Genomic DNA, 23,017 nt, shown 5'->3' on the forward strand with positions numbered 1-23,017 from the left:
TGACACATCTGGGGGACTCTTGGAATGGTGGCACGACCCTGGAGTTCCTCTCGCCTTTCCTGTGGAGAGCGCCTCCTCTTGAGATGCGACGGGAACGCCGGGAATTCTTTCCCTACGAAACAGGGAAAGGATCCCTCATCTCGAGCTAGCAGGCGGAAACGGGGCTCCCCTGGATGTGTGCGGGACCCCACGTGCTTCCTCTCGAGTGGAGACGGGTATGTCGGGGAACTTCTTGAGTTGCAGCAAGGGTGTGAAGGACCCTTTGGAAGTTCCAGTGGTTAGACGTGATTAGCCTCGAGAAGCCTCAGCGGAAATGGGCCTCATCTCGCCTGGAGGGCAAAACCTCCTGGATTTTCTCGAGTGGCGGCAGGTGCTCTCGACTTACGACGGGGACCTCAGGGACCCGCTCTGGTGGCCTCAGGAAAGGCCAGTCCCCATGCGAGTTCCTTGGGGGCCTCTCGGGATTCCTCTCCCGTCGATGCCGGGGCCTAAGACCTTGTGTGGAGTCGGGGCCGGAACCTGAAGATTCCTCTCCAGTGCTGACATGGATCTTGGCGTACTTCTGGAGTCTCCCCAGGGGAGTCAGTCCTCGTCTCGAATGCGGGCATGCACTTGCGCTTTCCTCCAGGGCGGTAGCAGCAGTGTCACGCAGTCCGCCGCGTGGATCAAAGGATCTATGGTTTTCCCTCGAGTCTTTCCCACGAGGCTTTCCCACGAGGCTTTCCCACAGGGCTGTCCCACGTGCACACGTGTTGGGAGTCGATCCTCGGCTTGAACGTCAAGGCAGTGCTGGGAAAACAGGTTCCTCTGGAATGGACTGACACATCCGGGGGAGTCTTGGAATGGTGGCACGACCCTGGAGTTCCTCTCGCCTTTCCTGTGGAGAGCGCCTCCTCTTGAGATGCGACGGGAACGCCGGGAATTCTTTCCCTACGAAACAGGGAAAGGATCCCTCATCTCGAGCTAGGAGGCGGAAACGGGGCTCCCCTGGATGTGTGCGGGTCCCCACGTGCTTCCTCTCGAGTGGAGACGGGTATGTCGGGGAACTTCTTGAGTTGCAGCAAGGGTGTGAAGGACCCTTTGGAAGTTCCAGTGGTTAGACGTGATTAGCCTCGAGAAGCCTCAGCGGAAATGGGCCTCATCTCGCCTGGAGGGCAAAACCTCCTGGATTTTCTCGAGTTGCGGCAGGTGCTCTCGACTTACGACGGGGACCTCAGGGACCCGCTCTGGTGGCCTCAGGAAAGGCCAGTCCCCATGCGAGTTCCTCGGGGGCGTCTCGGGATTCCTCTCCCGTCGATGCCGGGGCCTAAGACCTTGTGTGGAGTCGGGGCCGGAACCTGAGGATTCCTCTCCAGTGCTGACATGGATCTTGGGGTACTTCTGGAGTCTCCCCAGGGGAGTCAGTCCTCGTCTCGAATGCGGGCATGCACTTGCGCTTTCCTCCAGAGCGGTAGCAGCAGTGTCACGCAGTCCACCGCGTGGATCAAAGGATCTATGGTTTTCTCTCGAGTCTTTCCCACGAGGCTTTCCCACGAGGCTTTCCCACAGGGCTGTCCCACGTGCACACGTGGTGGGAGTCGATCCTCGGCTTGAACGTCAAGGCAGTGCAGGGAAAACAGGTTCCTCTGGAATGGACTGACACATCTGGGGGTCTCTTGGAATGGTGGCACGACCCTTGAGTTCCTCTCGCCTTTCCTGTGGAGAGCGCCTCCTCTTGAGATGCGACGGGAACGCCGGGAATTCTTTCCCTACGATACAGGGAAAGGATCCCTCATCTCGAGCTAGGAGGCGGAAACGGGGCTCCCCTGGATGTCTGAGGGACCCCACGTGCTTCCTCTCGAGTGGACACGGGTATGTCGGGGAACTTCTTGAGTTGCAGCAAGGGTGTGAAGGACCCTTTGGAAGTTCCAGTGGTTAGATGTGATTAGCCTCGAGAAGCCTCAGCGGAAATGGGCCTCATCTCGCCTGGAGGGCAAAACCTCCTGGATTTTCTCGAGTTGCGGCAGGTGCTCTCGACTTACGACGGGGACCTCAGGGACCCGCTCTGGTGGCCTCAGGAAAGGCCAGTCCCCATGCGAGTTCCTCGGGGGCCTCTCGGGATTCCTCTCCCGTGGATGCCGGGGCCTAAAACCTTGTGTGGAGTCGGGGCCGGAACCTGAAGATTCCTCTCCAGTGCTGACATGGATCTTGGGGTACTTCTGGAGTCTCCCCAGGGGAGTCAGTCCTCGTCTCGAATGCGGGCATGCACTTGCGCTTTCCTCCAGAGCGGTAGCAGCAGTGTCACGCAGTCCGCCGCGTGGATCAAAGGATCTATGGTTTTCCCTCGAGTCTTTCCCACGAGGCTTTCCCACGAGGCTTTCCCACAGGGCTGTCCCACGTGCACACGTGGTGGGAGTCGATCCTCGGCTTGAACGTCAAGGCAGTGCAGGGAAAACAGGTTCCTCTGGAATGGACTGACACATCTGGGGGACTCTTGGAATGGTGGCACGACCCTGGAGTTCCTCTCGCCTTTCCTGTGGAGAGCGCCTCTTCTTGAGATGCGACTTGAACGCCAGGAATTCTTTCCCTAGGAAACAGGGAAAGGATCCCTCATCTGGAGCTTGGAGGCGGAAACGGGGCTCCCCTAGATGTGTGCGGGACCCCACGTGCTTCCTCTCGAGTGGAGACGGGTATGTCGGGGAACTTCTTGAGTTGCAGCAAGGGTGTGAAGGACCCTTTGGAAGTTCCAGTGGTTAGACGTGATTAGCCTCGAGAAGCCTCAGCGGAAATGTTCCTCATCTCGCCTGGAGGGCAAAACCTCCTGGATTTTCTCGAGTTGCGGCAGGTTCTCTCGACTTACGACGGGGACCTCAGGGACCCGCTCTGGTGGCCTCAGGAAAGGCCAGTCCCCATGCGAGTTCCTCGGGGGCCTCTCGGGATTCCTCTCCCGTCGATGCCGGGGCCTAAGACCTTGTGTGGAGTCGGGGCCGGAACCTGAGGATTCCTCTCCAGTGCTGACATGGATCTTGGGGTACTTCTGGAGTTTCACCAGGGGAGTCAGTCCTCGTCTCGAATGCGGGCATGCACTTGCGCTTTCCTCCAGAGCGGTAGCAGCAGTGTCACGCAGTGCACCGGGTGGATCAAAGGATCTATGTTTTTCCCTCGAGTCTTTCCCACGAGTCTTTCCCACGAGGCTTTCCCACAGGGCTGTCCCACGTGCACACGTGGTGGGAGTCGATCCTCGGCTTGAACGTCAAGGCAGTGCAGGGAAAACAGGTTCCTCTGGAATGGACTGACACATCTGGGGGACTCTTGGAATGGTGGCACGACCCTGGAGTTCCTCTCGCCTTTCCTGTGGAGAGCGCCTCCTCTTGAGATGCGACGGGAACGCCAGGAATTCTTTCCGTACGAAACAGGGAAAGGATCCCTCATCTCGAGCTAGGAGGCGGAAACGGGGCTCCCCTGGATGTGTGCGGGACCCTCGTGCATCCTCTCGAGTGGAGACGGGTATGTCGGGGAAGTTCTTGAGTTGCAGCAAGGTTGAGAAGGACCCTTTGGATGTTCCAGTGGTTAGATGTGTTTAGCCTCGAGAAGCCTCAGCGGAAATGGGCCTCATCTCGCCTGGAGGGCAAAACCTCCTGGATTTTCTCGAGTTGCGGCAGGTGCTCTCGACTTACGACGGGGACCTCAGGGACCCGCTCTGGTGGCCTCAGGAAAGGCCAGTCCCCATGCGAGTTCCTCGGGGGCCTCTCGGGATTCCTCTCCCGTCGATGCCGGGGCCTAAGACCTTGTGTGGAGTCGGGGCCGGAACCTGAGGATTCCTCTCCAGTGATGACATGGATCTTGGGGTACTTCTGGAGTCTCCCCAGGGGAGTCAGTCCTCGTCTCGAATGCGGGCATGCACTTGCGCTTTCCTCCAGAGCGGTAGCAGCAGTGTCACGCAGTCCACCGCGTGGATCAAAGGATCTATGGTTTTCTCTCGAGTCTTTCCCACGAGGCTTTCCCACGAGGCTTTCCCACAGGGCTGTCCCACGTGCACACGTGGTGGGAGTCGATCCTCGGCTTGAACGTCAAGGCAGTGCAGGGAAAACAGGTTCCTCTGGAATGGACTGACACATCTGGGGGTCTCTTGGAATGGTGGCACGACCCTTGAGTTCCTCTCGCCTTTCCTGTGGAGAGCGCCTCCTCTTGAGATGCGACGGGAACGCCGGGAATTCTTTCCCTACGAAACAGGGAAAGGATCCCTCATCTCGAGCTAGGAGGCGGAAACGGGGCTCCCCTGGATGTCTGAGGGACCCCACGTGCTTCCTCTCGAGTGGACACGGGTATGTCGGGGAACTTCTTGAGTTGCAGCAAGGGTGTGAAGGACCCTTTGGAAGTTCCAGTGGTTAGATGTGATTAGCCTCGAGAAGCCTCAGCGGAAATGGGCCTCATCTCGCCTGGAGGGCAAAACCTCCTGGATTTTCTCGAGTTGCGGCAGGTGCTCTCGACTTACGACGGGGACCTCAGGGACCCGCTCTGGTGGCCTCAGGAAAGGCCAGTCCCCATGCGAGTTCCTCGGGGGCCTCTCGGGATTCCTCTCCCGTGGATGCCGGGGCCTAAAACCTTGTGTGGAGTCGGGGCCGGAACCTGAAGATTCCTCTCCAGTGCTGACATGGATCTTGGGGTACTTCTGGAGTCTCCCCAGGGGAGTCAGTCCTCGTCTCGAATGCGGGCATGCACTTGCGCTTTCCTCCAGAGCGGTAGCAGCAGTGTCACGCAGTCCGCCGCGTGGATCAAAGGATCTATGGTTTTCCCTCGAGTCTTTCCCACGAGGCTTTCCCACGAGGCTTTCCCACAGGGCTGTCCCACGTGCACACGTGGTGGGAGTCGATCCTCGGCTTGAACGTCAAGGCAGTGCAGGGAAAACAGGTTCCTCTGGAATGGACTGACACATCTGGGGGACTCTTGGAATGGTGGCACGACCCTGAAGTTCCTCTCGCCTTTCCTGTGGAGAGCGCCTCTTCTTGAGATGCGACTTGAACGCCAGGAATTCTTTCCCTAGGAAACAGGGAAAGGATCCCTCATCTGGAGCTTGGAGGCGGAAACGGGGCTCCCCTAGATGTGTGCGGGACCCCACGTGCTTCCTCTCGAGTGGAGACGGGTATGTCGGGGAACTTCTTGAGTTGCAGCAAGGGTGTGAAGGACCCTTTGGAAGTTCCAGTGGTTAGACGTGATTACCCTCGAGAAGCCTCAGCGGAAATGTTCCTCATCTCGCCTGGAGGGCAAAACCTCCTGGATTTTCTCGAGTTGCGGCAGGTTCTCTCGACTTACGACGGGGACCTCAGGGACCCGCTCTGGTGGCCTCAGGAAAGGCCAGTCCCCATGCGAGTTCCTCGGGGGCCTCTCGGGATTCCTCTCCCGTCGATGCCGGGGCCTAAGACCTTGTGTGGAGTCGGGGCCGGAACCTGAGGATTCCTCTCCAGTGCTGACATGGATCTTGGGGTACTTCTGGAGTTTCACCAGGGGAGTCAGTCCTCGTCTCGAATGCGGGCATGCACTTGCGCTTTCCTCCAGAGCGGTAGCAGCAGTGTCACGCAGTGCGCCGGGTGGATCAAAGGATCTATGTTTTTCCCTCGAGTCTTTCCCACGAGTCTTTACCACGAGGCTTTCCCACAGGGCTGTCCCACGTGCACACGTGGTGGGAGTCGATCCTCGGCTTGAACGTCAAGGCAGTGCAGGGAAAACAGGTTCCTCTGGAATGGACTGACACATCTGGGGGACTCTTGGAATGGTGGCACGACCCTGGAGTTCCTCTCGCCTTTCCTGTGGAGAGCGCCTCCTCTTGAGATGCGACGGGAACGCCAGGAATTCTTTCCGTACGAAACAGGGAAAGGATCCCTCATCTCGAGCTAGGAGGCGGAAACGGGGCTCCCCTGGATGTGTGCGGGACCCTCGTGCATCCTCTCGAGTGGAGACGGGTATGTCGGGGAAGTTCTTGAGTTGCAGCAAGGGTGAGAAGGACCCTTTGGATGTTCCAGTGGTTAGATGTGTTTAGCCTCAAGAAGCCTCAGCGGAAATGGGCCTCATCTCGCCTGGAGGGCAAAACCTCCTGGATTTTCTCGAGTTGCGGCAGGTGCTCTCGACTTACGACGGGGACCTCAGGGACCCGCTCTGGTGGCCTCAGGAAAGGCCAGTCCCCATGCGAGTTCCTCGGGGGCCTCTCGGGATTCCTCTCCCGTCGATGCCGGGGCCTAAGACCTTGTGTGGAGTCGGGGCCGGAACCTGAGGATTCCTCTCCAGTGCTGACATGGATCTTGGGGTACTTCTGGAGTCTCCCCAGGGGAGTCAGTCCTCATCTCGAATGCGGGCATGCACTTGAGCTTTCCTCCAGAGCGGTAGCAGCAGTGTCACGCAGTCCGCCGCGTGGATCAATGGATCTATGGTTTTCCCTCGAGTCTTTCCCACGAGGCTTTCCCACGAGGCTTTCCCACAGGGCTGTCCCACGTGCACACGTGGTGGGAGTCGATCCTCGGCTTGAACGTCAAGGCAGTGCAGGGAAAACAGCTTCCTCTTTAATGGACTGACACATCTGGGGGTCTCTTGGAATGGTGGCACGACCCTTGAGTTCCTCTCGCCTTTCCTGTGGAGAGCGCCTCCTCTTGAGATGCGGCGGGAACGCCGGGAATTCTTTCCCTACGAAACAGGGAAAGGATCCCTCATCTCGAGCTAGGAGGCGGAAACGGGGCTCCCCTGGATGTGTGCGGGACCCCACGTGCTTCCTCTCGAGTGGAGACGGGTATGTCGGGGAACTTCTTGAGTTGCAGCAAGGGTGTGAAGGACACTTTGGAAGTTCCAGTGGTTAGATGTGATTAGCCTCGAGAAGCCTCAGCGGAAATGGGCCTCATCTCGCCTGGAGGGCAAAACCTCCTGGATTTTCTCGAGTTGCGGCAGGTGCTCTCGACTTACGACGGGGACCTCAGGGACCCGCTCTGGTGGCCTCAGGAAAGGCCAGTCCTCATGCGAGTTCCTCGGGGGCCTCTCGGGATTCCTATCCCGTCGATGCCGGGGCCTAAGACCTTGTGTGGAGTCGGGGCCGGAACCTGAGGATTCCTCTCCAGTGCTGACATGGATCTTGGGGTACTTCTGGAGTCTCCCCAGGGGAGTCAGTCCTCGTCTCGAATGCGGGCATGCACTTGCGCTTTCCTCCAGAGCGGTAGCAGCAGTGTCACGCAGTCCGCCGCTTGGATCAATGGATCTATGGTTTTCCCTCGAGTCTTTCCCACGAGGCTTTCCCACGAGGCTTTCCCACAGGGCTGTCCCACGTGCACACGTGTTGGGAGTCGATCCTCGGATTGAACGTCAAGGCAGTGCAGGGAAAACAGGTTCCTCTGGAATGGACTGACACATCTGGGGGACTCTTGGAATGGTGGCACGACCCTGGAGTTCCTCTCGCCTTTACTGTGGAGAGCGCCTCCTCTTGAGATGCGACGAGAATGCCGGGAATTCTTTCCCTACGAAACAGGGAAAGGATCCCTCATCTCGAGCTAGGAGGCGGAAACGGGGCTCCCCTGGATGTGTGCGGGACACCACGTGCTTCCTCTCGAGTGCAAACGTGTGTGTCGGGGAACTTCTTGAGTTGCAGCAAGGGTGTGAAGGACCCTTTGGAAGTTCCAGTGGTTAGATGTGATTGGCCTCGAGAAGCCTCAGCGGAAATGGGCCTCATCTCGCCTGGAGGGCAAAACCTCCTGGATTTTATCGAGTTGCGGCAGGTGCTCTCGACTTACGACGGGGACCTCAGGGACCCGCTCTGGTGGCCTCAGGAAAGGCCAGTCCCCATGCGAGTTCCTCGGGGGCCTCTCGGGATTCCTCTCCCGTCGATGCCAGGGCCTAAGACCTTGTGTGGAGTCGGGGCCGGAACCTGAGGATTCCTCTCCAGTGCTGACATGGATCTTGGGGTACTTCTGGAGTCTCCCCAGGGGAGTCAGTCCTCGTCTCGAATGCGGGCATGCACTTGCGCTTTCCTCCAGAGCGGTAGCAGCAGTGTCACGCAGTCCGCCGCGTGGATCAAAGGATCTATGGTTTTCCCTCGAGTCTTTCCCACGAGGCTTTCCCACGAGGCTTTCCCACAGGGCTGTCCCACGTGCGCACGTGGTGGGAGTCGATCCTCGGCTTGAACGTCAAGGCAGTGCAGGGAAAACAGGTTCCTCTGGAATGGACTGACACATCTGGGGGACTCTTGGAATGGTGGCATGACCCTGGAGTTCCTCTCGCCTTTCCTGTGGAGAGCGCCTCCTCTTGAGATGCGACGGGAACGCCGGGAATTCTTTCCCTACGAAACAGGGAAAGGATCCCTCATCTCGAGTTAGGAGGCGGAACCGGGGCTCCCCTGGATGTGTGCGGGACACCACGTACTTCCTCTCGATTGCAGACGGGTATGTCGGGGTACTTCTTGAGTTGCAGCAAGGGTGTGAAGGACCCTTTGGAAGGTCCAGTTGTTAGATGTGATTGGCCTCGAGAAGCCTCAGCGGAAATGGGCCTCATCTCGCCTGGAGGTCAAAACCTCCTGGATTTTCTCGAGTTGGGGCAGGTGCTCTCGACTTACGACGGGGACCTCAGGGACCCGCTCTGGTGGCCTCAGGAAAGGCCAGTCCCCATGCGAGTTCCTCGGGGGCCTCTCGGGATTCCTCTCCCGTCGATGCCAGGGCCTAAGACCTTGTGTGGAGTCGGGGCCGGAACCTGAGGATTCCTCTCCAGTGCTGACATGGATCTTGGGGTACTTCTGGAGTCTCCCCAGGGGATTCAGTCCTCGTCTCGAATGCGGGCATGCACTTGCGCTTTCCTCCAGAGCGTTAGTAGCAGTGTCACGCAGTCCGCCGCGTGGATCAAAGGATCTATGGTTTTCCCTGGAGTCTTTCCCACGAGGCTTTCCCACGAGGCTTTCCCACAGGGCTGTCCCACGTGCACACGTGGTGGGAGTTGATCCTCGGCTTGAACGTCAAGGCAGTGCAGGGAAAACAGGTTCCTCTGGAATGGACTGACACATCTGGGGGACTCTTGGAATGGTGTCACGACCCTGGAGTTCCTCTCGCCTTTCCTGTGGAGAGCGCCTCCTCTTGAGATGCGACGGGAACGCCGGGAATTCTTTCCCTACGAAACAGGGAAAGGATCCCTCATCTCGAGCTAGGAGGCGGAAACGGGGCTCCCCTGGGTGTGTGCGGGACCCGACGTGCTTCCTCTCGAGTGGAGACGGGTATGTCGGGGAACTTCTTGAGTTGCAGCAATGGTGTGAAGGACCCTTTGGAAGTTCCAGTGGTTAGATGTGATTGGCCTCGAGAAGCCTCAGCGGAAATGGGCCTCATCTCGCCTGGAGGGCAAAACCTCCTGGATTTTCTCGAGTTGCGGCAGGTGCTCTCGACTTACGACGGGGACCTCAGGGACCCGCTCTGGTGGCCTCAGGAAAGGCCAGTCCCCATGCCAGTTCCTCGGGGACCTCTCGGGATTCCTCTCCCGTCGATGCCGGGGCCTAAGACCTTGTGTGGAGTCGGGGCCGGAACCTGAGGATTCCTCTCCAGTGCTGACATGGATCTTGGGGTACTTCTGGAGTCTCCCCAGGGGAGTCAGTCCTCGTCTCGAATGCGGGCATGCACTTGCGCTTTCCTCCAGAGCGGTAGCAGCAGTGTCACGCAGTCCGCCGCGTGGATCAAAGGATCTATGGTTTTCCCTCGAGTCTTTCCCACGAAGCTTTCCCACGAGGCTTTCCCACAGGGCTGTCCCACGTGCACACGTGGTGGGAGTCGATCCTCGGCTTGAACGTCAAGGCAGTGCAGGGAAAACAGGTTCCTCTGGAATGGACTGACACATCTGGGGTACTCTTGGAATGGTGGCACGACCCTGGAGTTCCTCTGGCCTTTCCTGTGGAGAGCGCCTCCTCTTGAGATGCGACGGGAACGCCGGGAATTCTTTCCCTACGAAACAGGGAAAGGATCCCTCATCTCGAGCTAGGAGGCGGAAACGGGGCTCCCCTGGATGTGTGCGGGACCCACGTGCTTCCTCTCGAGTGCAGACGGGTGTGTCGGGGAACTTCTTGAGTTGCAGCAAGGGTGTGAAGGACCCTTTGGAAGTTCCAGTGGTTAGATGTGATTGGCCTCGAGAAGCCTCAGCGGAAATGGGCCTCATCTCGCCTGGAGGGCAAAACCTCCTGGATTTTCTCGAGTTGCGGCAGGTGCTCTCGACTTACGACCGGGACCTCAGGGACCCGCTCTGGTGGCCTCAGGAAAGGCCAGTCCCCATGCGAGTTCCTCGGGGGCTTCTCGGGATTCCTCTCCCGTCGATGCGAGGTCCTAAGACCTTGTGTGGAGTCGGGGCCGGAACCTGAGGATTCCTCTCCAGTGCTGACATGGATCTTGGGGTACTTCTGGAGTCTCCCCAGGGGAGTCAGTCCTCGTCTCGAATGCGGGCATGCACTTGCGCTTTCCTCCAGAGCGGTAGCAGCAGTGTCACGCAGTCCGCCGCGTGGATCAAAGGATCTATGGTTTTCCCTCGAGTCTTTCCCACGAGGCTTTCCCACGAGGCTTTCCCACAGGGCTGTCCCACGGGCACACGTGGTGGGAGTCGATCCTCGGCTTGAACGTCAAGGCAGTGCAGGGAAAACAGGTTCCTCTGGAATGGACTGACACATCTGGGGGACTCTTGGAATGGTGGCACGACCCTGGAGTTCCTCTCGCCTTTCCTGTGGAGAGCGCCTCCTCTTGAGATGCGACGGGAACGCCGGGAATTCTTTCCCTACGAAACAGGGAAAGGATCCCTCATCTCGAGCTAGGAGGCGGAAACGGGGCTCCCCTGGATGTGTGCGGGACCCACGTGCTTCCTCTCGAGTGCAGACGGGTGTGTCGGGGAACTTCTTGAGTTGCAGCAAGGGTGTGAAGGACCCTTTGGAAGTTCCAGTGGTTAGATGTGATTGGCCTCGAGAAGCCTCAACGGAAATGGGCCTCATCTCGCCTGGAGGGCAAAACCTCCTGGATTTTCTCGAGTTGCGGCAGGTGCTCTCGACTTACGACGGGGACCTCAGGGACCCGCTCTGGTGGCCTCAGGAAAGGCCAGTCCCCATGCGAGTTCCTCGGGGGCCTCTCGGGATTCCTCTCCCGTCGATGCCAGGGCCTAAGACCTTGTGTGGAGTCGGGGCCGGAACCTGAGGATTCCTCTCCAGTGCTGACATGGATCTTGGGGTACTTCTGGAGTCTCCCCAGGGGAGTCAGTCCTCGTCTCGAATGCGGGCATGCACTTGCGCTTTCCTCCAGAGCGGTAGCAGCAGTGTCACGCAGTCCGCCGCGTGGATCAAAGGATCTATGGTTTTCCCTCGAGCTTTCCCACGAGTCTTTCCCATGAGGCTTTCCCACAGGGCTGTCCCACGTGCACACGTGGTGGGAGTCGATCCTCGGCTTGAACGTCAAGGCAGTGCAGGGAAAACAGGTTCCTCTGGAATGGACTGACACATCTGGGGGACTCTTGGAATGGTGGCACGACCCTGGAGTTCCTCTCGCCTTTCCTGTGGAGAGCGCCTCCTCTTGAGATGCGACGGGAACGCCGGGAATTCTTTCCCTACGAAACAGGGAAAGGATCCCTCATCTCGAGCTAGGAGGCGGAAACGGGGCTCCCCTGGATGTGTGCGGGACCCCACGTGCTTCCTCTCGAGTGCAGACGGGTGTGTCGGGGAACTTCTTGAGTTGCAGCAAGGGTGTGAATGACCCTTTGGACGTTCCAGTGGTTAGACGTGATTAGCCTCGAGAAGCCTCAGCGGAAATGGGCCTCATCTCGCCTGGAGGGCAAAACCTCCTGGATTTTCTCGAGTTGCGGCAGGTGCTCTCGACTTACGACGGGGACCTCAGGGACCCGCTCTGGTGGCCTCAGGAAAGGCCAGTCCCCATGCGAGTTCCTCGGGGGCCTCTCGGGATTCCTCTCCCGTCGATGCCGGGGCCTAAGACCTTGTGTGGAGTCGGGGCCGGAACCTGAGGATTCCTCTCCAGTGCTGACATGGATCGTGGGGTACTTCTGGAGTCTCCCCAGGGGAGTCAGTCCTCGTCTCGAATGCGGGCATGCACTTGCGCTTTCCTTCATAGCGGTAGCAGCAGTGTCACGCAGTCCGCCGCGTGGATCAAAGGATCTATGGTTTTCCCTCGAGTCTTTCCCACGAGTCTTTCCCATGAGGCTTTCCCACAGGGCTGTCCCACGTGCACACGTGGTGGGAGTCGATCCTCGGCTTGAACGTCAAGGCAGTGCAGGGAAAACAGGTTCCTCTGGAATGGACTGACACATCTGGGGGACTCTTGGAATGGTGGCACGACCCTGGAGTTCCTCTCGCCTTTCCTGTGGAGAGCGCCTCCTCTTGAGATGCGACGGGAACGCCGGGAATTCTTTCCCTACGAAACAGGGAAAGGATCCCTCATCTCGAGCTAGGAGGCGGAAACGGGGCTCCCCTGGATGTGTGCGGGACCCCACGTGCTTCCTCTCGAGTGGAGACGGGTATGTCGGGGAACTTCTTGAGTTGCAGCAAGGGTGTGAAGGACCCTTTGGAAGTTCCAGTGGTTAGACGTGATTAGACTCCAGAAGCCTCAGCGGAAATGGGCCTCATCTCGCCTGGAGGGCAAAACCTCCTGGATTTTCTCGAGTTGCGGCAGGTGCTCTCGACTTACGACGGGGACCTCAGGGACCCGCTCTGGTGGCCTCAGGAAAGGCCAGTCCCCATGCGAGTTCCTCGGGGGCGTCTCGGGATTCCTCTCCCGTCGATGCCGGGGCCTAAGACCTTGTGTGGAGTCGGGGCCGGAACCTGAGGATTCCTCTCCAGTGCTGACATGGAACTTGGGGTACTTCTGGAGTCTCCCCAGGGGAGTCAGTCCTCGTCTCGAATGCGGGCATGCACTTGCGCTTTCCTCCAGAGCGGTAGCAGCAGTGTCACGCAGTCCGCCTCGTGGATCAAAGGATCTATGGTTTTCCCTCGAGTCTTTCCCACGAGGCTTTCCCACGAGGCTTTCCCACAGGGCTGTCCCACGTGCACACGTGGTGGGAGTGGATCCTCGGCTTGAACGTCAAGGCAGTGCAGGGAAAACAGGTTCCTCTGGAATGGACTGACACATCTGGGGGACTCTTGGAATGGTGGCACGACCCTGGAGTTCCTCTCGCCTTTCCTGTGGAGAGCGCCTCCTCTTGAGATGCGACGGGAACGCCGGGAATTCTTTCCCTACGAAACAGGGAAAGGATCCCTCATCTCGAGCCTGGAGGCGGAATCGGGGCTCCCCTGGATGTGTGCGGGACCCCACGTGCTTCCTCTCGAGTGGAGACGGGTATGTCGGGGAACTTCTTGATTTGCAGCAAGGGTGTGAAGGACCCTTTGGAAGTTCCAGTGGTTAGACGTGATTCGCCTCGAGAAGCCTCAGCGGAAATGGGCCTCATCTCGCCTGGAGGGCAAAACCTCCTGGATTTTCTCGAGTTGCGGCAGGTGCTCTCGACTTACGACGGGGACCTCAGGGACCCGCTCTGGTGGCCTCTGAAAGGCCAGTCCCCATGCGAGTTCCTCGGGGGCGTCTCGGGATTCCTCTCTGGTCGATGCCGGGGCCTAAGACCTTGTGTGGAGTCGGGGCCGGAACCTGAGGATTCCTCTCCAGTGCTGACATGGATGTTGGGGTACTTCTGGAGTCTCCCCAGGGGAGTCAGTCCTCGTCTCGAATGCGGGCATGCACTTGCGCTTTCCTCCAGAGCGGTAGCAGCAGTGTCACGCAGTCCGCCGCGTGGATCAAAGGATCTATGGTTTTCCCTCGAGTCTTTCCCACGAGGCTTTCCCACCAGGCTTTCCCACAGGGCTGTCCCACGTGCACACGTGGTGGGAGTCGATCCTCGGCTTGAACGTCAAGGCAGTGCAGGGAAAACAGGTTCCTCTGGAATGGACTGACACATCTGGGGGACTCTTGGAATGGTGGCACGACCCTGGAGTTCCTCTCGCCTTTCCTGTGGAGAGCGCCTCCTCTTGAGATGCGACGGGAACGCCGGGAATTCTTTCCCTACGAAACAGGGAAAGGATCCCTCATGTCGAGCTAGGAGGCGGAAACGGGGCTCCCCTGGATGTGTGCGGGACCCCACGTGCTTCCTCTCGAGTGGAGACGGGTATGTCGGGGAACTTCTTGAGTTGCAGCAAGGGTGTGAAGGACCCTTTGGAAGTTCCAGTGGTTAGACGTGATTAGCCTCGAGAAGCCTCAGCGGAAATGGGCCTCATCTCGCCTGGAGGGCAAAACCTCCTGGATTTTCTCGAGTTGCGGCAGGTGCTCTCGACTTACGACTCGGACCTCAGGGACCCGCTCTGGTGGCCTCAGGAAAGGCCAGTCCCCATGCGAGTTCCTCGGGGGCGTCTCGGGATTCCTCTCTGGTCGATGCCGGGGCCTAAGACCTTGTGTGGAGTCGGGGCCGGAACCTGAGGATTCCTCTCCAGTGCTGACATGGATCTTGTGGTACTTCTGGAGTCTCCCCAGGGGAGTCAGTCCTCGTCTCGAATGCGGGCATGCACTTGCGCTTTCCTCCAGAGCGGTAGCAGCAGTGTCACGCAGTCCGCCGCGTGGATCAAAGGATCTATGGTTTTCCCTCGAGTCTTTCCCACGAGGCTTTCCCACCAGGATTTCCCACAGGGCTGTCCCACGTGCACACGTGGTGGGAGTCGATCCTCGGCTTGAACGTCAAGGCAGTGCAGGGAAAACAGGTTCCTCTGGAATGGACTGACACATCTGGGGGACTCTTGGAATGGTGGCACGACCCTGGAGTTCCTCTCGCCTTTCCTGTGGAGAGCGCCTCCTCTTGAGATGCGACGGGAACGCCGGGAATTCTTTCCCTACGAAACAGGGAAAGGATCCCTCATCTCGAGCTAGGAGGCGGAAACGGGGCTCCCCTGGATGTGTGCGGGACCCCACGTGCTTCCTCTCGAGTGGAGACGGGTATGTCGGGGAACTTCTTGAGTTGCAGCAAGGGTGTGAAGGACCCTTTGGAAGTTCCAGTGGTTAGACGTGATTAGCCTCGAGAAGCCTCAGCGGAAATGGGCCTCATCTCGCCTGGAGGGCAAAACCTCCTGGATTTTCTCGAGTTGCGGCAGGTGCTCTCGACTTACGACTCGGACCTCAGGGACCCGCTCTGGTGGCCTCAGGAAAGGCCAGTCCCCATGCGAGTTCCTCGGGGGCGTCTCGGGATTCCTCTCTGGTCGATGCCGGGGCCTAAGACCTTGTGTGGAGTCGGGGCCGGAACCTGAGGATTCCTCTCCAGTGCTGACATGGATCTTGTGGTACTTCTGGAGTCTCCCCAGGGGAGTCAGTCCTCGTCTCGAATGCGGGCATGCACTTGCGCTTTCCTCCAGAGCGGTAGCAGCAGTGTCACGCAGTCGGCCGTGTGGATCAAAGGATCTATGGTTTTCCCTCGAGTCTTTCCCACGAGGCTTTCCCACGATTTTTTCCCACAGGGCTGTCCCATGTGCACACGTTGTGGGAGTGGATCCTCGGCTTGAACGTCAAGGCAGTGCAGGGAAAACAGGTTCCTCTGGAATGGACTGACACATCTGGGGGACTCTTGGAATGGTGGCACGACCCTGGAGTTCCTCTCGCCTTTCCTGTGGAGAGCGCCTCCTCTTGAGATGCAACGGGAACGCCGGGAATTCTTTCCCTAAGAAACAGGGAAAGGATCCCTCATCTCGAGCTAGTAGGCGGAAACGGGGCTCCCCTGGATGTGTGCGGGACCCCACGTGCTTCCTCTCGAGTGGAGACGGGTATGTCGGGGAACTTCTTGAGTTGCAGCAAGGGTGTGAAGGATCCTTTGGAAGTTCCAGTGGTTAGACGTGATTAGCCTCGAGAAGCCTCAGCGGAAATGGGCCTCATCTCGCCTGGAGGGCAAAACCTCCTGGATTTTCTCGAGTTGCGGCAGGTGCTCTCGACTTACGACGGGGACCTCAGGGACCCGCTCTGGTGGCCTCAGGAAAGGCCAGTCCCCATGCGAGTTCCTCGGGGGCCTCTCAGGATTCCTCTCCCGTCGATGCCGGGGCCTAAGACCTTGTGTGGAGTCGGGGCCGGAACCTGAGGATTCCTCTCCAGTGCTGACATGGATCTTGGGGTACTTCTGGAGTCTCCCCAGGGGAGTCAGTCCTCGTCTCGAATGCGGGCATGCACTTGCGCTTTCCTCCAGAGCGGTAGCAGCAGTGTCACGCAGTCCGCCGCGTGGATCAAAGGATCTATGGTTTTCCCTCGAGTCTTTCCCACGAGGCTTTCCCACGAGGCTTTCCCACAGGGCTGTCCCACGTGCACACGTGGTGGGAGTCGATCCTCGGCTTGAACGTCAAGGCAGTGCAGGGAAAACAGGTTCCTCTGGAATGGACTGACACATCTGGGGGACTCTTGGAATGGTGGCACGACCCTGGAGTTCCTCTCGCCTTTCCTGTGGAGAGCGCCTCCTCTTGAGATGCGACGGGAATGCCGGGAATTCTTTCCCTACGAAACAGGGAAAGGATCCCTCTTCTCGAGCTAGGAGGCGGAAACGGGGATCCCCTGGATGTGTGCGGGAACCCACGTGCTTCCTCTCGAGTGGAGACGGGTATGTCGGGAACTTCTTGAGTTGCAGCAAGGGTGTGAAGGACCCTTTGGAAGTTCCAGTGGTTAGACGTGATTAGCCTCGAGAAGCCTCAGCGGAAATGGGCCTCATCTCGCCTGGAGGGCAAAACCTCCTGGATTTTCTCGAGTTGCGGCAGGTGCTCTCGACTTACGACGGGGACCTCAGGGACCCGCTCTGGTGGCCTCAGGAAAGGCCAGTCCCCATGCGAGTTCCTCGGGGGCCTCTCGGGATTCCTCTCCCGTCGATGCCGGGGCCTAAGACCTTGTGTGGAGTCGGGGCCGGAACCTGAGGATTCCTCTCCAGTGCTGACATGGATCTTGGGGTACTTCTGGAGTCCCCCAGGGGAGTCAGTCCTCGTCTCGAATGCGGGCATGCACTTGCGCTTTCCTCCAGAGCGGTAGCAGCAGTGTCACGCAGTCCGCCGAATGGATCAAAGGATCTATGGTTTTCCCTCGAGTCTTTCCCACGAGGCTTTCCCACGAGGCTTTCCCACAGGGCTGTCCCACGTGCACACGTGGTGGGAGTGGATCCTCGGCTGGAACGTCAAGGCAGTGCAGGGAAAACAGGTTCCTCTGGAATGGACTGACACATCTGGGGGACTCTTGGAATGGTGGCACGACCCTGGAGTTCCTCTCGCCTTTCCTGTGGAGAGCGCCTCCTCTTGAGATGCGACGGGAACGCCGGGAATTCTTTCCCTACGAAACAGGGAAAGGATCCCTCATCTCGAGCTAGGAGGCTAAACGGGGCTCCCCTGGATGTGTGCGGGACCCCACGTGCTTCCTCTCGAGTGGAGACGGGTATGTCGGGGAACTTCTTGAGTTGCAGCAAGGGTGTGAAGGACCCTTTGGAAGTTCCAGTGGTTAGATGTGATTGGCCTCGAGAAGCCTCAGCGGAAATGGGCCTCATCTCGCCTGAAGGGCAAAACCTCCTGGATTTTCTCGAGTTGCGGCAGGTGCTCTCGACTTATGACGGGGACCTCAGGGACCCGCTCTGGTGGCCTCAGGAAAGGCCAGTCCCCATGCGAGTTCCTCGGGGGCGGATAGGGATTCCTCTCCCGTCGATGCCGGGGCCTAAGACCTTGTGTGGAGTCGGGGCCGGAACCTGAGGATTCCTCTCCAGTGCTGACATGGATCTTGGGGTACTTCTGGAGTCTCCCCAGAGGAGTCAGTCCTCGTCTCGAATGCGGGCATGCATTGCGCTTTCCTCCAGAGCGGTAGCAGCAGTGTCACGCAGTCCGCCGCGTGGATCAAAGGATCTATGGTTTTCCCTCGAGTCTTTCCCACGAGGCTTTCCCACCAGGCTTTCCCACAGGGCTGTCCCACGTGCACACGTGGTGGGAGTCGATCCTCGGCTTGAACGTCAAGGCAGTGCAGGGAAAACAGGTTCCTCTGGAATGGACTGACACATCTGGGGGACTCTTGGAATGGTGAAACGACCCTGGAGTTCCTCTCGCCTTTCCTATGGAGAGCGCCTCCTCTTGAGATGCGACGGGAACGCCGGGAATTCTTTCCCTACGAAACAGGGAAAGGATCCCTCATCTTGAGCTAGGAGGCGGAAACGGGGCTCCCCTGGATGTGTGCGGGACACCACGTGCTTCCTCTCGAGTGGAGACGGGTATGTCGGGGAACTTCTTGAGTTGCAGCAAGGGTGTGAAGGACCCTTTGGAAGTTCCAGTGGTTAGATGTGATTGGCCTCGAGAAGCCTCAGCGGAAATGGGCCTCATCTCGCCTGGAGGGCAAAACCTCCTGGATTTTCTCGAGTTGCGGCAGGTGCTCTCGACTTACGACGGAGACCTCAGGACCCGTTCTGGTGGCCCCAGGAAATGCCAGTCCCCATGCGAGTTCCTCGGGGGCCTCTCGGGATTCCTCTCCCGTCGATGCCGGGGCCTAAGCCCTTGTGTGGAGTCGGGGCCGGAACCTGAGGATTCCTCTCCGGTGCTGACATGGATCTTGGGGTACTTCTGGAGTCTCCCCAGGTGAGTCAGTCCTCGTCTCGAATGCGGGCATGCACTTGCGCTTTCCTCCAGAGCGGTAGCAGCAGTGTCACGCAGTCCGCCGCGTGGATCAATGGATCTATGGTTTTCCCTCGAGTCTTTCCCACGAGGCTTTCCCACGAGGCTTTCCCACAGGGCTGTCCCACGTGCCCACGTGGTGGGAGTCGATCCTCGGCTTGAACGTCAAGGCAGTGCAGGAAAACAGGTTCCTCTGGAATGGACTGACACATCTGGCGGACTCTTGGAATGGTGTCACGACCCTGGAGTTCCTCTCGCCTTTCCTGTGGAGAGCGCCTCCTCTTGAGATGCGACGGGAATGCCGGGAATTCTTTCCCTACGAAACAGGGAAAGGATCCCTCATCTCGAGCTAGGAGGCGGAAACGGGGCTCCCCTGGATGTGTGCGGGACCCCACGTGCTTCCTCTCGAGTGGAGACGGGTATGTCGGGGAACTTCTTGAGTTGCAGCAATGGTGTGAAGGACCCTTTGGAAGTTCCAGTGGTTAGATGTGATTGGCCTCGAGAAGCCTCAGCGGAAATGTGCCTCATCTCGCCTGGAGGGCAAAACCTCCTGGATTTTCTCGAGTTGCGGCAGGTGCTCTCGACTTACGACGGGGACCTCAGGGACCCGCTCTGGTGGCCTCAGGAAAGGCCAGTCCCCATGCGAGTTCCTCGGGGGCCTCTCGGGATTCCTCTCCCGTCGATGCTGGGGCCTAAGACCTTGTGTGGAGTCGGGGCCGGAACCTGAGGATTCCTCTCCAGTGCTGACATGGATCTTGGGGTACTTCTGGAGTCTCCCCAGGGGAGTCAGTCCTCGTCTCGAATGTGGGCATGCACTTGCGCTCTCCTCCAGAGCGGTAGCAGCAGTGTCACGCAGTCCGCCGCGTGGATCAAAGGATCTATGGTTTTCCCTCGAGTCTTTCCCACGAGGCTTTCCCACGAGGCTTTCCCACAGGGCTGTCCCACGTGCACACGTGGTGGGAGTCGATCCTCGGCTTGAACGTCAAGGCAGTGCAGGGAAAACAGGTTCCTCTGGAATGGGCTGACACATCTGGGGGACTCTTGGAATGGTGGCACGACCCTGGAGTTCCTCTCGCCTTTCCTGTGGAGAGCGCCTCCTCTTGAGATGCGACGGGAACGCCGGGAATTCTTTCCCTACGAAACAGGGAAAGGATCCCTCATCTCGAGCTAGGAGGCGAAACGGGGCTCCCCTGGATGTGTGCGGGACCCCACTTGCTTCCTCTCGAGTGGAGACGGGTATGTCGGGGAACTTCTTGAGTTGCAGCAATGGTGTGAAGGACCCTTTGGAAGTTCCAGTGGTTAGATGTGATTGGCCTCGAGAAGCCTCAGCGGAAATGGGCCTCATCTCGCCTGGAGGGCAAAACCTCCTGGATTTTCTCGAGTTGCGGCAGGTGCTCTCGACTTACGACGGGGACCTCAGGGACCCGCTCTGGTGGCCTCAGGAAAGGCCAGTCCCCATGCGAGTTCCTCGGGGGCGTCTCGGGATTCCTCTCCCGTCGATGCCGGGGCCTAAGACCTTGTGTGGAGTCGGGGCCGGAACCTGAGGATTCCTCTCCAGTGCTGACATGGATCTTGGTGTACTTCTGGAGTCTCCCCAGGGGAGTCAGTCCTCGTCTCGAATGCGGGCATGCACTTGCGCTTTCCTCCAGAGCGGTAGCAGCAGTGTCACGCAGTCCGCCGCATGGATCAAAGGATCTATGGTTTTCCCTCGAGTCTTTCCCACGAGGCTTTCCCACAGGGCTGTCCCACGTGCACACGTGGTGGGAGTCGATCCTCGGCTTGAACGTCAAGGCAGTGCAGGGAAAACAGGTTCCTCTGGAATGGACTGACACATCTGGGGGACTCTTGGATTGGTGTCACGACCCTGGAGTTCCTCTCGCCTTTCCTGTGGAGAGCGCCTCCTCTTGAGATGCGACTGGAACGCCGGGAATTCGTTCCCTACGAAACAGGGAAAGATCCCTCATCTCGAGCTAGGAGGCGGAAACGGGGCTCCCCTGGATGTGTGAGGGACCCCACTTGCTTCCTCTCGAGTGGAGACGGGTATGTCGGGGAACTTCTTGAGTTGCAGCAATGGTGTGAAGGACCCTTTGGAAGTTCCAGTGGTTAGATGTGATTGGCCTCGAGAAGCCTCAGCGGAAATGGGCCTCATCTCGCCTGGAGGGCAAAACCTCCTGGATTTTCTCGAGTTGCGGCAGGTGCTCTCGACTTACGACGGGGACCTCAGGGACCCGCTCTGGTGGCCTCAGGAAAGGCCAGTCCCCATGCGAGTTCCTCGGGGGCCTCTCGGGATTCCTCTCCCGTCGATGCCGGGGCCTAAGACCTTGTGTGGAGTCGGGGCCGGAACCTGAGGATTCCTCTCCAGTGCTGACATGGATCTTGGGGTACTTCTGGAGTCTCCCCAAGGAAGTCAGTCCTCGTCTCGAATGCGGGCATGCACTTGCGCTTTCCTCCAGAGCGGTAGCAGCCGTGTCACGCAGTCCGCCGCGTGGATCAAAGGATCTATGGTTTTCCCTCGAGTCTTTCCCACGAGGCTTTCCCACGAGGCTTTCCCACAGGGCTGTCCCACGTGCACACGTGGTGGGAGTCGATCCTCGGCTTGAACGTCAAGGCAGTGCAGGGAAAAAAGGTTCCTCTGGAATGGGCTGATACATCTGGGGGACTCTCGGAATGGTGGCACGACCCTGGAGTTCCTCTCGCCTTTCCTGTGGAGAGCGCCTCCTCTTGAGATGCGACGGGAACGCCGGGAATTCTTTCCCTACGAAACAGGGAAAGGATCCCTCATCTCGAGCTAGGAGGCGGAAACGGGGCTCACCTGGATGTGTGCGGGACACCACGTGCTTCCTCTCGAGTGGAGACGGGTATGTCGGGGAACTTCTTGAGTTGCAGCAAGGGTGTGAAGGACCCTTTGGAAGTTCCAGTGGTTAGATGTGATTGGACTCGAGAAGCCTCAGCGGAAATGGGCCTCATCACGCCTGGAGGGCAAAACCTCCTGGATTTTCTCGAGTTGCGGCAGGTGCTCTCGACTTACGACGGGGACCTCAGGGACCCGCTCTGGTGGCCTCAGGAAAGGCCAGTCCCCATGCGATTTCCTCGGGGGCGTCTCGGGATTCCTCTCCCGTCGATGCCGGGGCCTAAGACCTTGTGTGGAGTCGGGGCCGGAACCTGAGGATTCCTCTCCAGTGCTGACATGGATCTTGGGGTACTTCTGGAGTCTCCCCAGGGGAGTCAGTCCTCGTCTCGAATGCGGGCATGCACTTGCACTCTCCTCCAGAGCGGTAGCAGCAGTGTCACGCAGTCCGCCGCGTGGATCAAAGGATCTATGGTTTTCCCTCGAGTCTTTCCCACGAGGCTTTCCCACGAGGCTTTCCCACAGGGCTGTCCCACGTGCACACGTGGTGGGAGTCGATCCTCGGCTTGAACGTCAAGGCAGTGCAGGGAAAACAGGTTCCTCTGGAATGGGCTGACACATCTGGGGGACTCTTGGAATGGTGGCACGACACTGGAGTTCCTCTCGCCTTTCCTGTGGAGAGCGCCTCCTCTTGAGATGCGACGGGAACGCCGGGAATTCTTTCCCTACGAAACAGGGAAAGGATCCCTCATCTCGAGCTAGGAGGCGAAACGGGGCTCCCCTGGATATGTCCGGGACACCACGTGCTTCCTCTCGAGTGGAGACGGGTATGTTGGGGAACTTCTTGAGTTGCAGCAAGGGTGTGAAGGACCCTTTGGAAGTTCCTGTGGTTAGATGTGATTGGCCTCGAGAAGCCTCAGCGGAAATGGGCCTCATCTCGCCTGGAGGGCAAAACCTCCTGGATTTTCTCGAGTTGCGGCAGGTGCTCTCGACTTACGACGGGGACCTCAGGGACCCGCTCTGGTGGCCTCAGGAAAGGCCAGTCCCCATGCGAGTTCCTCGGGGGCGTCTCGGGATTCCTCTCCCGTCGATGCCGGGGCCTAAGACCTTGTGTGGAGTCGGGGCCGGAACCTGAGGATTCCTCTCCAGTGCTGACATGGATCTTGGTGTACTTCTGGAGTCTCCCCAGCGGTGTCAGTCCTCGTCTCGAATGCGGGCATGCACTTGCGCTTTCCTCCAGAGCGGTAGCAGCAGTGTCACGCAGTCCGCCGCGTGGATCAAAGGATCTATGGTTTTCCCTCGAGTCTTTTCCACGAGGCTTTCCCACGAGGCTTTCCCACAGGGCTGTCCCACGTGCACACGTGGTGGGACTCGATCCTCGGCTTGAACGTCAAGGCAGTGCAGGGAAAACAGGTTCCTCTGGAATGGACTGACACATCTGGGGGACTCTTGGAATGGTGTCACGACCCTGGAGTTCCTCTCGCCTTTCCTGTGGAGAGCGCCTCCTCTTGAGATGCGACTGGAACGCCGGGAATTCTTTCCCTACGAAACAGGGAAAGGATCCCTCATCT

This window comes from Ovis canadensis, chromosome 16 (assembly GCF_042477335.2).
Source record: "Ovis canadensis isolate MfBH-ARS-UI-01 breed Bighorn chromosome 16, ARS-UI_OviCan_v2, whole genome shotgun sequence".
Lineage (NCBI taxonomy): Eukaryota > Metazoa > Chordata > Mammalia > Artiodactyla > Bovidae > Ovis > Ovis canadensis.